This window comes from Falco punctatus (assembly GCF_963210335.1).
Source record: "Falco punctatus genome assembly, chromosome: 1".
NCBI classification, from domain to species: domain Eukaryota; kingdom Metazoa; phylum Chordata; class Aves; order Falconiformes; family Falconidae; genus Falco; species Falco punctatus.
The window spans coordinates 105,296,977-105,311,203 of NC_137580.1; the positions used below are offsets into that span (position 1 = coordinate 105,296,977).

Below are 14,227 nucleotides of genomic sequence, written 5' to 3' on the forward strand. Positions count from 1 at the left end.
TTAAATCATGCTCAGAATTTTATAGTTTGGAGCAAGTTCTGTGCCAGAATCCTAAATGCTTCATTATGAAAGCTGCTTTTCAAAGTCAAAAAAGAAAGACGGTCCCAGATTCACTATGAGACTGTTGCAAGGAACTGCATTGTTTTTATGGCTTCGTATGCTTTGGCTCAAAATGTAGAAATCAAACAAGAGATTCTGCTTCTTATTATACAGGTGCATGAGTCAGCTTCTTGTTTAGTTTTTCAAAGCGTTTTCAATTGTGCAATAAAATCATGTTGAAATGCATTTTGGTACTGAACATGTTGTTTCTCTAAAAGCTTCGCTTCGGTTGTCTCTAGAATTATTCAATTTTCCATCCACATGATAACAGTTATCTACAGTAGAACTTTATAGCTTGGCACCCAGATTTACCAAAGCACGACACAAGGTAAATTCTGACTATGCAGCTTAAGGTCAGATTGTGCTAATGAAAACAGAAGTGACCAAAGGAGACCTTTGTGCAAATATTGTTGTTCCTAATGCTGGTCCCAGGAGACACGTACACTTACTGGAAAGGTCTTGGTTAGAAGCAAAGGAAAATGAGATTCTTGCTGTTAGGATGTCCACAAACTCTATGAGGAAATACATTACCCATGGCAGAGTGGAAAACCATGTTTTGCGTAGTGTATAAGATTATTTTTTTTCTTTTTTATGTAAAAACCCCCAACCACCCAATAGAACTTTGTTGTTTTTTTTTTAAAAAAAAAACTTTTTACCCTGAGTGGAGCATTCTAGAAGCTATGCATCTATAAATTATGCTGTTGCTCTTGATTTTCTTCTTGTGTGACTGAAGCAAGTGTTTCAACTTTAATTCAGGTTTATTAAATGTAGAAGGTACAAAGTATCAAAGAAGCATAAAGCTTCCCACTCCTTGATGATCTTGTTTCCTGCCAAAAATGCACATTCTTCCACTGCATCTTTCCTGTATGTGACTGCAGGTTCAAGTTCAAATTATCTGTTACTTAGCTGAGAGCGAATAGGTTCAGGGAGTTTCTCCTGCCAGATTCGAAACACTAATGCTTTCAAAACAAATAAATTCATTTTTCTTCCAATTAAAGAATGAAGTCATTCCTGTTTGAGCAAGGCATGAGAAATTGCAACCCTATCATCATGGTAATGAATTTTAGGATATAGAGCCTTCCTCCAAGCAGTGTGATATGCTTTAAAAAGGAGCGTTTGGGAAAAAATAAATGAGCTTCATATTGCACTTGAGGAATTACCTTTCATTTTAGTGGTGGAAATTGGAAGCACCAATATAGTGAGTCAGTAGTAATCAAGTAGAGAAAACAGGACATGGCTCCATACTTCTAGATGTTTAAGCATTACAGTTTCTGTGGAAAGAGCAAGGTTAGATTTATACTTCTGTTGGACTTTTCTGCAGAGCTTATTAAGAGTACATAAAAATAATTGTCTCTTCTCTACAGGTTTTGCGCTGCTTGTTTTATCGTTAGTGTAGGATGATCTGCTTAGTGATGTGAAGTGTATACAGAAAACATCATTCTGGTATGGAGCAGAGGGGGAGTCAGTGCTTTGAATTAACCATATGTGTTAAATGGAGACTTACCTAAAGCTTTATTTTTTTGAAGAAAAGTTGTGCTGGACAGAAACTCAGGAGGTTATCTGGTCCATCAGCTGCCCTGTCAAGCTCAGCTATACCCGACATGTTTGTTTAACTTCCTTTTAATTCCCGGTGTGTTGGAGGGTCACAGGCAGTTGTTTTGTGTGCTTTTTCCGTTACAGAGTAGCTCTAACGTTAAAGCCTTAGTGGTGCTGTATTTTTAAGTTCATTTCTCCATATTCTCTCCGCAGCGTGGAGGACACATTGCCATCGGCCTCTCTGTAGCAACGTTTTACACTTTGAAATACAATCTCCCCCATCACCTCCTCTTCCCTGAAACAGGAATTCTTTCATTCATTTTAAGTAGCAATTATCTTGGAGCCACATACTTTGTTTTCGAGTTCCTTCATGGCAGAACTCCTGCTGTCGCTCCCTCCCCTGGCTTGTGCTCATGCCTTAGCAGGGGCGCTGGGTTCATCAGAGAAGTGATTCCTGAACAGGCTGAACTGCCCTCGTGTCTTGGCTTTCCAGCAGATGATGGTTCCTGGGCTTCTGATCATTTCCACTGCTTTGGATGTTCTCAAATTGAGCGATATAATTTTTGAAATGCAAAACCCGAAGCCAGCAAGGCCAAAGCTGGAATACTTTGTCCAATACTTAACTAGAGCAGAATTATTATTTCATATCTCTATTTGCTATACATACAGGTTTGCTTTTCTCCATACAATACCTTCCTCCTGTGACACAGAAGGACACTGTTGAGTCATGTTCAACTTGTGATCCAGTATTATCCTTCCTTTTTTTTCTTTCTTTTTTTTCCTGGTAACTGAGTTACCCAGTTGTTCCTGCTCAAGTGTAATCTTTTACTTCAAACATATTTCTGTTGAATCTTGGGGTTTGGGTTTTTTTGGTTGTGGGGTTTTTTTTTCCCTTTTCTTTTTTCTTTCTTTCCCCGAGTAATGTTTTCTGTTTGCAAAGTTCACTTTGAATTGCCATTCTGTCATCTGTCATTGTTTCTGTTCGCACCAGCTTCCTGTTTTTTGCAGGTTAAATAAATTTATCCTCATATCTGTCACAAGGTTATTGGTGACGGTTGAGTAGGGCCAGATCCAGGTCAGACACTGGAGGAAGCTCTCTTTAAACACCGTGTGCTTTAATAAGCAACTACCGTTAACTTCTCTCTGGATGACGCTTTGTGGATGGAGCTACCCAGCCCAGCTGATGTCTAACCTAGATAGGTGGGTGCAGACCAGGTTTCCTTAGCTAGCTGAAGAGTGTGCGAAGGGAGACTTTGAAGCCAGCATAATCCAAATTGTGACATTTCCTGCTTTTTCCTCAGTCCTTTAGGCTCCTAGGCATCTCAAAGAAGGAAATCAGGTTGCTTTACCAAAGCTTTTTTGTGATGATTTCAAACTAGCTATCAGTTTTCTTTTAGGTGTTTACAAGCAGGTGGTTATTGTTACAGAGTTTTTCTCCCCGTCTTCTGTTCCTTTTTCTGCCGCTTTAAAAATGTGCTGCATATTTGGCCTTTTTAGGTCCTCTTTAAGGTAACAGCTAATGTCTTGAATTATTTGTAAGTTTTTTACTATACATAACAACAAAGTTTATGAAGCCAAGCCAGTTCGAAAATACCTAAAGCCTTTAATTGAAGTCTTTGTAATCTGTTCCAGATAAAGTTTTAAAACCTCCTCTCTTTTCTCCTCCTGTTAGCCATTTGCTGGCAGGTCTTAGAGTAAAAGCTGATGTAAAAAGACATCCCTTGTGCTGTTGCTGATGTCCTTTTTCCACTGCATGGTAAGCCAGCAGTCCCTTTGGTTGTCATTCCACTGCTTCTTTATTTATAAAATGTATTTCTTGGTGCTTATTAAATTTCTTCTAGTTTTCTCCTGTGTTGGAACATTTCTGATTTTATTTCTAAATGTTTACGCTGTACGTTTATACTTCTCTTTGGCAGTCTCACCCAAATCTTTCATCCCTCAGGCTTTCTTCTTTCATTTGAGGTCAGTGAAGAGCTTGTGCTTTCGCCACTGGGCCCTTCTCACACTCCTCCTTCTTCGGGAGGGATTTGGACCGATGTCCTTAACTGCAGTTATTTAAGATCCTGCCAAGCTCTTCTTAACTTCTGTTCCCCTTAGGTTTGTGTCCTCTCTCACTTAATCTACCCATTATGTGAATCTGTTACTCTGTTGTCTTGAATGGTTTGTCTCACAAACCCTCTTGTGTACCTCATTTTCCTCATTCAGACTTAAGAACAAATTCCCTGTATAAAAGCTCCTGTATTTGTTTTCTGCTTTTGGTCCTGACCAGAGGCTTTTGGCTAATCTTTCTCCTACAGGTATCTGAATCTTGGGGTAAATGACTTGAATTCTTGATGTCTGAAGCAATCCTTACCTTTTTTTTTTGCCCCCTTTTCTCCCTGCCTCCATCTTGCTGTGCGTGTTGCACAAGGCATCCTTCTCTGAGCAGCATCCCAGGGCGCGCTCTGTTCAGCGTTATGCTCAAGTACATGGTCTGAAACCTGAAAGCAGCAGTAACAAGGTGTGACAGAAGTTGATTGCCCCGATTTTTTTACTCCTTAAAAATGTGCAGAGTCAAGTCTGTGGTCCTTGTACTGACACTGTGATTGAATTTACCGAATTCACTGATGTAAATACATACTGACTTGTATGTGTTGGAGACCTAGTTGGAGTATGTATATGTATGCATTTATTCAGAAGCTCGTTGATCATAATTGATGAAGACAAGAGGTGGGAGGGCAGAATTGATAACTTTCTGGGGGATGGTAGCAATAGATACTGTAAGGAAATTAAGCATCTTATTAAACTTGGTTAACTAGACATGCTGACAATTCCTGAAATATCATTTGCTGCTCGATGCTTACAGTAAGGGTGCCATTAGGAGGCACCTTCATAAGACATTTGATAAACAGTATCAAGTATCTCAAAGCTAGGAGTAGTTATCTGGAGGAAAACCCCAGCTCGCAAGCAGTGCACAGCTGTCATTGCACTACCACAGCAATTCCTTGGATTATAATACTCTGCTTTAACCCTATCATTGATGCACATGCTTAACGTTGATCAATGTTAATGCCTGAACATAATTGTTACTTTTCCTCAGTAGCTCAATTTCTGCCTGTTTGGGAATGTAGTCAGGGAAAGTAGCTCAACAGGTTTATCTTCAGCCAGTGGTGCTGCACGGTTGTTCGAAGGCGGGTGGTGCCGAGGACGGCGGAGGTTGTTCTGGAAGGCGGGTGGTGCCGAGGACGATGGAGGAAGCAGGCTCTAAGCCTGGCTCTGGCCATCACCTGCAAACCAGGGTATTGCTGGAAATCCATCCTCACCACAACTCAGTCCTGCTGGTGTCAGCTTGGGAGCAGTGAAAAACAAGAGGCGGGTATTTGGAAGGCAACTTTCCACATGGAAAGAAGGTGTAGCTCCTCCGTACTGGTGCCCAGGCACAGTAAATGGGGAGAGACTTCAGACCATGGAGTTAGAAATAGAAGAGAGTAGTTAAAACTGAAAGCAGAAGGGGAGAGGTGGTAGCCATGTGGCAGGAGACAGAAAAAGGCTGAGAGTAGGTGGTAATTCAGAGTTGGTAGAAATGACTGAAGACAATAGAATGAATATATGCTGAATTTAGCATCTGAGGTGAATTTGGGCATTTATCTCGAGACATGAAAACTGTATATAATCTTCATTGTTATGCTTCAATTTTGACTTTACACACTCCTGGTTCCATCTTCATAAACATAACACAAAAATGTGGGGTTTATGTTAACCACAATGGCAACTGGTTTTTAATCATGCTCGTTTTTTCTTAATGTTGGCATATAGTTTCTGTTGTATGTGGATTTGTAAGAAATCATACAGAAATGTTGTATTAAGTAGGTGAGCAGCCCTATAGAGTCCATGGATTCGCTGCTAACACTTGCATAATTGTCCATTACTACTTCTTAAGAACAGCTCTCCTGCTCTTAGAATTGCCAGCATGGGGTCCTTAAGAACACCATTTTGGGTGGAAGGAAACACAGTTGTAATCAAAACAATGATTACTATCACATTCATTTAAATGCAGAAGGAGAAACTAATGTGTGCTCCAAAGGGATGCAAAAAATTTACAAGTAATTCCTGGTTTTGAGGTTAGGTTTCTGATGTCCATGGGGAAAAAGTTAATTTCTCACCTTTCACTTTCAAGTGAATATTTTTGTATTCATTTCTCACTCTGCATTTAAATGAATGTGATAGTAATCATTGTTTTGATTACAGTTGTGCTTCCTTTCCCCTGTAATGGTGTTCTTGAGTACCCCATGCTGGTAGTACTAAGAGCAGGGGAGCTATTCTTAAGGAGGAATAATGGACAATTATGTGAACATTAATAGTGAATCTATGGACTTGTTAGGAGTTCTCAGCTTTTACAGAATGCTTTTTTTTTTTTTTTTTTTTCCTCTTCCTCAAAGATGCGGGGAAACTCCCCAATAGTCTTATCTAGTCATACAAAGTTAAAATTTGCAGTTCTCAATCAAGCCCTTGCTTAACAGCAAATGGAGATCTGTCTTGATTTGTCATGCAGGCAAATTGCAAACAGATCTCTGCGTTCGCTGCCCCAGTCAGTTGGACTTCAGTATTTTTGTGTGTAATTCTTAAATACCAAACTGCAGAAATCCTCTATAACTGTCAACACAAATACAGACACTTTTGCCATTAGTAATGGGTGATGACATGCTGTACGAAGAACACATTCCCCGTCTCTGCCATTCTTCCTTTCTCCTACTCTCCTTCCACCCACTCCTTTTAATATTATTATTATTATCATCGTTGTTATTTTTTTGTAGCAGGCATCATATCTGGGAGTAGGGGATTAAAAGAATAATTCCATCTGGCAACAGACAAGCGGCATCCGTAGTGGAATCCTTTGTGTTCCTCAGTAGTACTAATGTTGGTAGAATATTATCAGGTGGTAGTTGGTTGACTGGAAATGCATATAAATAGAGGGGTGGTGATTATTTGGTCCTTACTGTTTCTTAAAACATTTAACTATACAGGAGCAGCAACATTGCAAAAATGCTTTATACTTATGTTTTTAAATACTTTTAATCCTGCTTTTTATTTTAAACCCAAAAGATACTAGAAATATAATGCATTTTATTTAGAATTATGGTGCTAGTTGGGGTGGCTGTCAGTACAAAGGCTAATGCTATTTATTAAGGTCCTGGTTTTATTTAATAGCCAGATGAATGGAACAGTTAATAAAAGAAATATTGCTTTATTCCCTGACATTTATGTCCTTGGTTTCCAATAAAGAATTGAAATTATGAATAGTTGATGGTTTAAATTGATGTTTTATGTTGAACGCTAGCTATAATTTCCCCTCTGAGGATTGTAATACCGAGAAACAGATGGTTTTTCAGAGTAACAAATTGCTGTGTGTATACTGTATATAGATCTGGCTTTCAGATCCTTTCACCTTCAGCGCTGCGCAGCCACTGCGTCAGACCGAAACGGAAGGCAGTGAGCGCGCTGGAGTGCCTCTGCAAAAGGCCTTCCCGACTCCACAAGACAGAGTAAATGCCATAGCAAACGTGACCTATTTTTTCAGGTGCGACTGAGATACAAAAGCTGCTGCTGAAATAGCTCTGTTGAAACTCGGGAGGAACAACTAAGTAGTACAAACACAAAAGTTCTTGGCTATTCACCGCGTCGCAAATGCGTGCTGAGTCTCTGGCGTTTCAGTGTGCTCTGGCAGGTGGGCTTCCTTTTACGATGCTGTTGGAAGTTTTGGAAAAGTAAAAAAGAGTGGTAGCAGTGGGGAAACAAACAAGTAAGTTTGAAATTAAATGGGCAACTTGAGTCCAGCCCCAGTGTAGTGCAGAATTTCTGAATTTTTTCACCAGTTTCTTTGTGGTAGCTTCGTGCAGAATTTCTGAATGCATCCAGTTCACAGCATCTTGAGGTTTTATTGAGGTTTGGTTTAAAGTAAATGAGCACTAAATGCTCTTGTTTACGCATTTTAAAACTGTTCTTCAATAATTGTTACTGTGGGGAAGTGGTGTGAGATGATTAGTGGAGAGTTTGGCAATCCACATTAAAAATACACCTCTTTATAAGCTAATTATCTAGGGAAATGGTTAGTAATTATCGCTTTTAAATGTTCTCTACTAAGATTTACATGTAATATTTGGATGAAGACTCACTTCAAGCTCCATCTAAAAGAGAAAGAAGAAAATAGGGGAGGTGAAATGGTACAAGCAAAGGGAGAGATTGCCACCAGGCCTTGCTCCTCCACAGCGGATATTTTACTTTTCACAAACACTGCTATGATAAATCATGTTATCGATATGCATTTAAAATACCCAGGCTTCAACTTGAAGACAGCAGCTATTGCATAAGAGATGTTAATTGTTCAAAATTGAATTGCGTAGATTGTAGGATTAAATTTTTAGTACTAATTTTCAAAAGAACTTTTATTCAAAGAAGTGATAATAAACTGCTTTCAGAATCCTTTTCTCCTTGTGAGGCTGAGACGTCACTACTTACTAAATCTCAGTGTCCTAAGACTTTTGGATGTCTACAAGATTTGGACCTGAACATGGTTATTGCGTACCTTGATTGTAAACCAATGGTAAACTATAATTTTTATAAAGCAGTGAGGTTTCTGGGATGAAATACCATGTTAATAATCAGACTTGGTTAACTAAATGTTACTTACCCTAATTCTTCTGGTTGTTCTGCTAATGGTTTTTATTCAAAATAGCGAAGAAATGCAGCAGAAACCCTGCCCTTTACTGGTTTCCCCTTTTGGCTTAATGTCAGGAAATGGCACATTGCTGCAATTTGTCTGGCTCTGCACTACTGCTAACAGAGATAAAGCACTAAGAACACCCAGGGTCCAGAGCTGGAATTAAGCGTGGTCATTGACAAGGATAGCAAAGGTCGGAAAAGGTTAAGATGGTTGGAAAAAGCAGTTCACATGTATCAACTATGTTGTTTAATAAGTTACCTGAAACCAGTTTCTAGCAGTTCGCAATACAGAGCTTAAGCAGGAAAATTCAACAGAAAACCGATCTCTGGTAACCGTAGTGTGGGTTATAATTTAAAAGAGAGCTTGCTGGTACCAGCTTAATAAAGCTTGTGTAACAAAGTTACAGTCAGAATAATTTAAAAGTGGTCTTTTTTGTCAGTAGTTTCTAAGTATCATTTGATTAAAAATTACAAGGCATAATAGTCATTAATTCTCTAGTACAAAAGAATGGTTAGGTGAAGTTTTTTACCTAAGCAGCCTTAGAAGTGGGATCAGCCCGCAGGTGAGCAAGAGCCCGGTAGTGTTTTGAAATCAGTGCTGAGGGACATTAATAAACTTTATTTACTAGCTCCTGCCCTGAGGAATACTGTGCTAATGCAGTTAGGTTTGACTTCCAGATGAGGGGAAAATGGGAGAGAAGATAGAGGGAGGATCAGGAGATCTGTACCTGTAGACAAAACAAAAAATAACTTGCAGTTGTGTGTGTATTGTCTTTAACTACAGCTTTGCTTCCTTGAAATTCACATAAATTACATGAAAAATTAAACTGGTATTTTCAGTAATGTGAAATGCTGAGATAAATCTGGTATTCTCTAACCATGTGCGCTTTTTCTTTTTTTCTTTTTCTTTCTCTTTTCTTTTCTCTCTCTTCTTTTCTCTCCTTTTCTCTCTTCTTTTTTCTCTTTTCTTTTCTGTCTTTTCTCTCTCTTCTTTGCTCTCTCTTCTTTTCTCTCCTTTTCTCTCTCTCCTTTCTCTTTTCTTTCTCCTTCTCCTCTCCCTTTCGCCCTGGCACCCCTGCCCAGGCAGAATGTGAGCAGGCTGGCTCAGTGCCCAGCATTTCTGACTGTCCGGTGCCCTGGTCTGCGCAGGAAGCCCCAGGCAAAGCCTAACCACGCATGTGCAGATAACTCGGTAGCGCATGCACCCTGAGCCGAAACGGGTTTGTTCCTTGACGGAAGTCTTGTGTATCTGCTGTGAAGTCGTTTTAGTGTGAACAGGATTCTCGGCCGGGCTCTTTAACATGTGAGGCTGGCTGCATACTCTCAAACTGTGTGCGCAGCACATGTGCAGTAGTTCCAGCTTCTTTCCTGGCAGCTGTCCCAAGCAGTGCGTGTGAATAGAAAATTGCAAACAGAAATATCATGTTCCTAGTAATGTTTATTTTCTTTACTTCACATAGTCGTTTTGTAGGTCTCTGGATGAACAGTTACATTTTAAGTTAGTACTTCCTTGTGACTTGACCAGCAATGTGTATATCAGCTGTTAAGAACTGGTCGAATGGAGAATATTGAGAAGACATTTCTTAATCCTCTGTCTTTTGGTTCAAAACCACTCCAAATCTTTTAAAGATTAAGTTTGGTCACTTTAAGTAATTTGTGGCATGTGTTGGACAGCAGTAACCAGTTATTTTTATTTCAGAAACATAAGGGTTTATGCCAAATAAATCAGCACTCCCTTTTTTCCTGATAGTTACGCTCCTGCTGATTTATTTACTTAGGAAAAAGCACAAATAGTAACAAGTTAATGTCTTTGATTTGCAGGTTATCCTTCCCCGAAAAGTCTGAGGTGTGGGGGCCTCCAGCTCTTGCTGGAGAAGCTGCTGTTGGCAGAGCTCTCACGTAAGGGAGACTGAACAAAACATGCTAAGCCGCATGTTTGTACATAATAAATTGGAGGTATTAGGCAGTCCTATGTTGTAAGAAAGAAGTACACTGAATTTCCATCTCCTAATCCACTTGTCTGTTTAGTACATGTGTGCACAAAACATTATTATAGCATTTTCTAATAAATGGAATAATAGCAGACTTAGTGTTACATGTAGCAGATTATCATCTTCAGTGATTGTGTGTGCACAGCTTGTGTTATCGGAAGATTAAACGAATCTTCAGGAGTCTCTGCTTCACAGTGAGATTTGATTTTCCTCTGCAAGAATGCTTCTTAAATTATTGAGCCACTGCACTTGCGCTGCAAACAACGTTTGGCAGTATGAAAGCCAAAAGGAGAAAAGTTTTGAACCAGCTTACCTGTCTTGTCAAATCTCTCACCTTGACTGAGTAGAAAGGGCCCTATTGTGTTTAACATATGGGTGAATTACGGGCAGATGCTTCCTCCTTGACTTAGTGCAGTGGAGCTGTGCGTATGGAGCACGTTGCAGGCTCGGTGGCGGTGTCAGCGCTGTATGCCTCGCTGGCTTTGCAGCGACTGCTAATGACACAACCTCAGCCTCTTGTAAGAAGTGCTGCTCAAAGCTGCTCCCTGTTTATTCATCTACTTTAGAAACCTTGGCACAAGGGACCATGAAAACTATCACCTTACGTAAATCCTCATAAGCTATTCATGTTACTAGACAACTTTGCTCATGCTATTTGATTCACAATCCTCTGCTCCTTTAGTTCTTTCACATATTAACGAGTTTGATCACTGCTCCATATAAATGAGGCATAATCTGAAGCTGTCAGACCTAAACTGTGTCTTGAACATACACTAAGTGAATATATTCAAATTTCCCTTTAAAGCTAGGAATATTTATAATAAAACTTGTCATAGCTTCAGTTAACAGTTTACATTGGAAGTATTTTTGGTTGTGAAATACAAAAACAAGTCCAAAAATGACTTTGTGAGCTGATATTATATTTGCCTTGCATATGGAAAACTCATGTTGCGATTTCAACAACAAATGAGAAAATTGTCAAACTTCTATGAAAATTAATTAAGCTCAAACTTCTATGAAAATTAATTAAGCTCAAACTCTATGAAAATTAATCAAGCTCAAATGAAAATGCGTTAAAACACTTCACAAATTTATACTAATGTGACTTGTAACAATCACAATAAAAGAGCAACAGTCTCTGTTAGGAATGCTTTTAATTTTGGTTGATTTTGGTTGTGCTGCCTCTTCTGTCATAGACTGATATTGGATATATATTGAAGTGCAAGCAGTAGACCTTTTTTTATTTTTAAAAAATAAATAAGTCCTGTGATGTTCCTAGTGAAGTATGCTGCATAAAAATGTCTCCTGACTCTTGTAAGCAGCAGCCTCTCCTATTTTCTGTTTGAATGCTATTTGGTTAGTACCTCTCCCTCAGACTATATTTGTCTGTTCTTTTATATCCTGTCTGATACAAGACTGCACCCTCACTGGGGCAGAGGCCAGCATGGAATGAGCTTGAGGCTTGTCTGGATTTTTGTTTGTATTGCTGTAATACAAGTGTATAAAATTTAGGAATATGCTTTATACCTTTGAGTGAAAGCAGAGAATATATAAAGATAGTTATATGACTTAAAAACCTGAATTCCTAGCTTCAAAGGTGTAAGAAAGGCTGACTGTAATAAGGAATCATCAAAAGGAACAATAGTAGGAGCAAATTATGTCTTTTTTATTTTATCTCCTAGGATAGTATTTTGGAACTGAATGAAGGCTATACCGGATGAATCTCATTTCCCTCCTTAGCTATATCGAATGCAGATGATTAGTGTATCTCACAACACAACAAGTGTGTGTTGCTGTATTAATAAAATTTAAACCAAAATGAGACGTTATGGAACTCACATGAGGAGTTTCTGTAGCATCTAAGTCCTTGGTTCAAAGGGAGGTCTGATTATACGCATCTTGGCCAGACTGCCTTGAGCATCCGTGAATTTTGGGCTGTAGTCTCATGGCAAAACTGATACGGTTTAGCCCCTAAATTCAAAACATTATCTTACCCAGTCAAAAACATTATCTTTGTCTAGTCCTGTGTCCAAGGCTATGCAGACACTTCAAACATAAGTTCAATCAAATGTGTGGAAGATTTCCTTAGCAGTCTTGATGGGAACAGGAAATTGATCCTCCAGCGCAAACGTCCAGAGTGCCAAAACCTCATTCTTCAGAAAGATAATCAGGCACAGAATGTTGCGAGTTAATCAGTTCAGTTTCAGTTTAGTATTTACATTCAATTCAGTTTGAAATAAGCGTTTAATTAGTTCTTAAAGTGTATTTGAAAGCCTTCATGTTGGGCCTTGTAGATAATAAATGATGCCTGGGATTTTTGTTTTGTTATTTAAAAGTGAAACCAGATGCAGATTCGCCATCCAAGTTAAGATTCTAGCTGGCTGAAGGCCACAGAAGATAGGCTTTTTTATCATTTTGGAAGCATTTTGTGTGCTGCACTAGAACTGGCCGTTGCATTGTGAAAGGACATTGATTCCGTGTAATTTGCTGGAACAAAATTCAAACATGTAAAGCAGCAGAATTTGATTCCTCAGCTCAAAAACGGGGGGGGGGGGGGGAGGGATTAGTTTGTGGTTAATTTAATAACTCCCAAAGTTAGTGTGATATACCTATATATTTAGTCTCCTTTCTGTTTTTTGGGATCAAATTTTTGTCCTGGGTGAGAAACCATGCTCCCTTTTGTGTTGGGAATCATCGTGTGATTTGGGGCAAGGATTATGCCCCAGCCATTCCTGAGGCATTAAAGGGTATCTGCTGGTGAATTGCCATCAGAGTCCTGGGTTCCTTGCAGGGTGAATTGCCACCAGAGTCCTGGGTTCCTTGCAGGGCCCCTAGACTTGACCCAGTCTTGCCACTGCTCCTGACTGCCACAACTTGTTTTTTTCACTTGCTCAAGGTTTGTAGGTGTTGAAAAACTACTAGAAGCCGTATCTTCTGTGATGGCTGTATAAGAAGTATCTGTTTTAGATTTACTTCTTAAAGCAGCCCTATCTGATGTCTTTCTGCTTGTGCCTCTTGGGACAATCTGTTAAGGATCCTCCCTGAGGGCATGCAGAGGGAAAATCCTACTATGTTTGTGATGCATTTAATCCACAGCCTGTCGATACGCTGAAATAAATAGAGCTTTCACCTTTCTGTTCATGGATTCCTTTCAAACACAATTACAGCGTCACCTGTGGCATCCCGATTCATCAAGATCTCTACTAAGCACTTCTGAATCTTATTGACCACTTGTTCTAGAGGATGATAAATCCCTGTTCTCCCAGAGCAAACAGATTTAATAGAGCAGATTTTTTTTCTTTGATTTATGTTTGTCATGACCAGAAAGCAGGATTTCAGCATCCAGTAGACAGTGCTCCACAATTACAGAATCTGAGGCAGGCAGAGTCTGTTCTGCTGCTGCATGACAAATTGGGTAAGAAGGCTTGGTGACAGTTTATGATATGTTCATATAGAACCAGAGCACTTGTTGCAATTGTTTCTTCAAGATTAAACTTTCTTGAAAGCTAGCTTTGAATTTAGAGGATGCCTCTGTATAGACGTGAGCTTGGTGACTTACTGGTTAGAGAATGAAAAGAGGCAAAGCGCGCCCTGTGTATCAGACTTGAAAACAAAGATGAGATGTTTTAAATCCGTGTAGTCTTTAAAAAGTTGAAGTAGCATGTATTGTACAGGGTTCAGAAGATGACTCTGGAAATCTCTCATTCTGTAATATCATAAGGGCATAAAAAACATTCCTAATTGCATTTTAACAAGCCACGGAGTTAGTGCACCAACAGCTGAAGGAATTTAAGAATGACATGCTAAATTGTGACTGTATGGTAAAATTAGATCAACAGAATAGAATAACCAAAATCAGATTTTGGCTGATGGAATGGGTATGTGGTGACAGCCCCGTGCTT

At 39.3% G+C, this 14,227-nt stretch overlaps 1 protein-coding gene and 1 long non-coding RNA gene across 8 annotated transcripts in view; one reads left to right on the plus strand and one right to left on the minus strand.

Moving 5' to 3' along the window:
* The window catches only part of LOC308066257, a 37,188-nt gene extending 24,307 nt beyond the window's left edge, over window positions 1-12,881 (minus strand). Inside the window, exon 1 of the long non-coding RNA XR_013929089.1 lies at window positions 1,260-12,881. This is a non-coding gene — a long non-coding RNA (uncharacterized lncRNA). The remainder of the gene's footprint in view (window positions 1-1,259) is intronic.
* CUX1 (cut like homeobox 1) overlaps window positions 1-14,227 on the plus strand; it is a 281,049-nt gene that overhangs the window by 80,336 nt on the left and 186,486 nt on the right. The window lies entirely within an intron of this gene.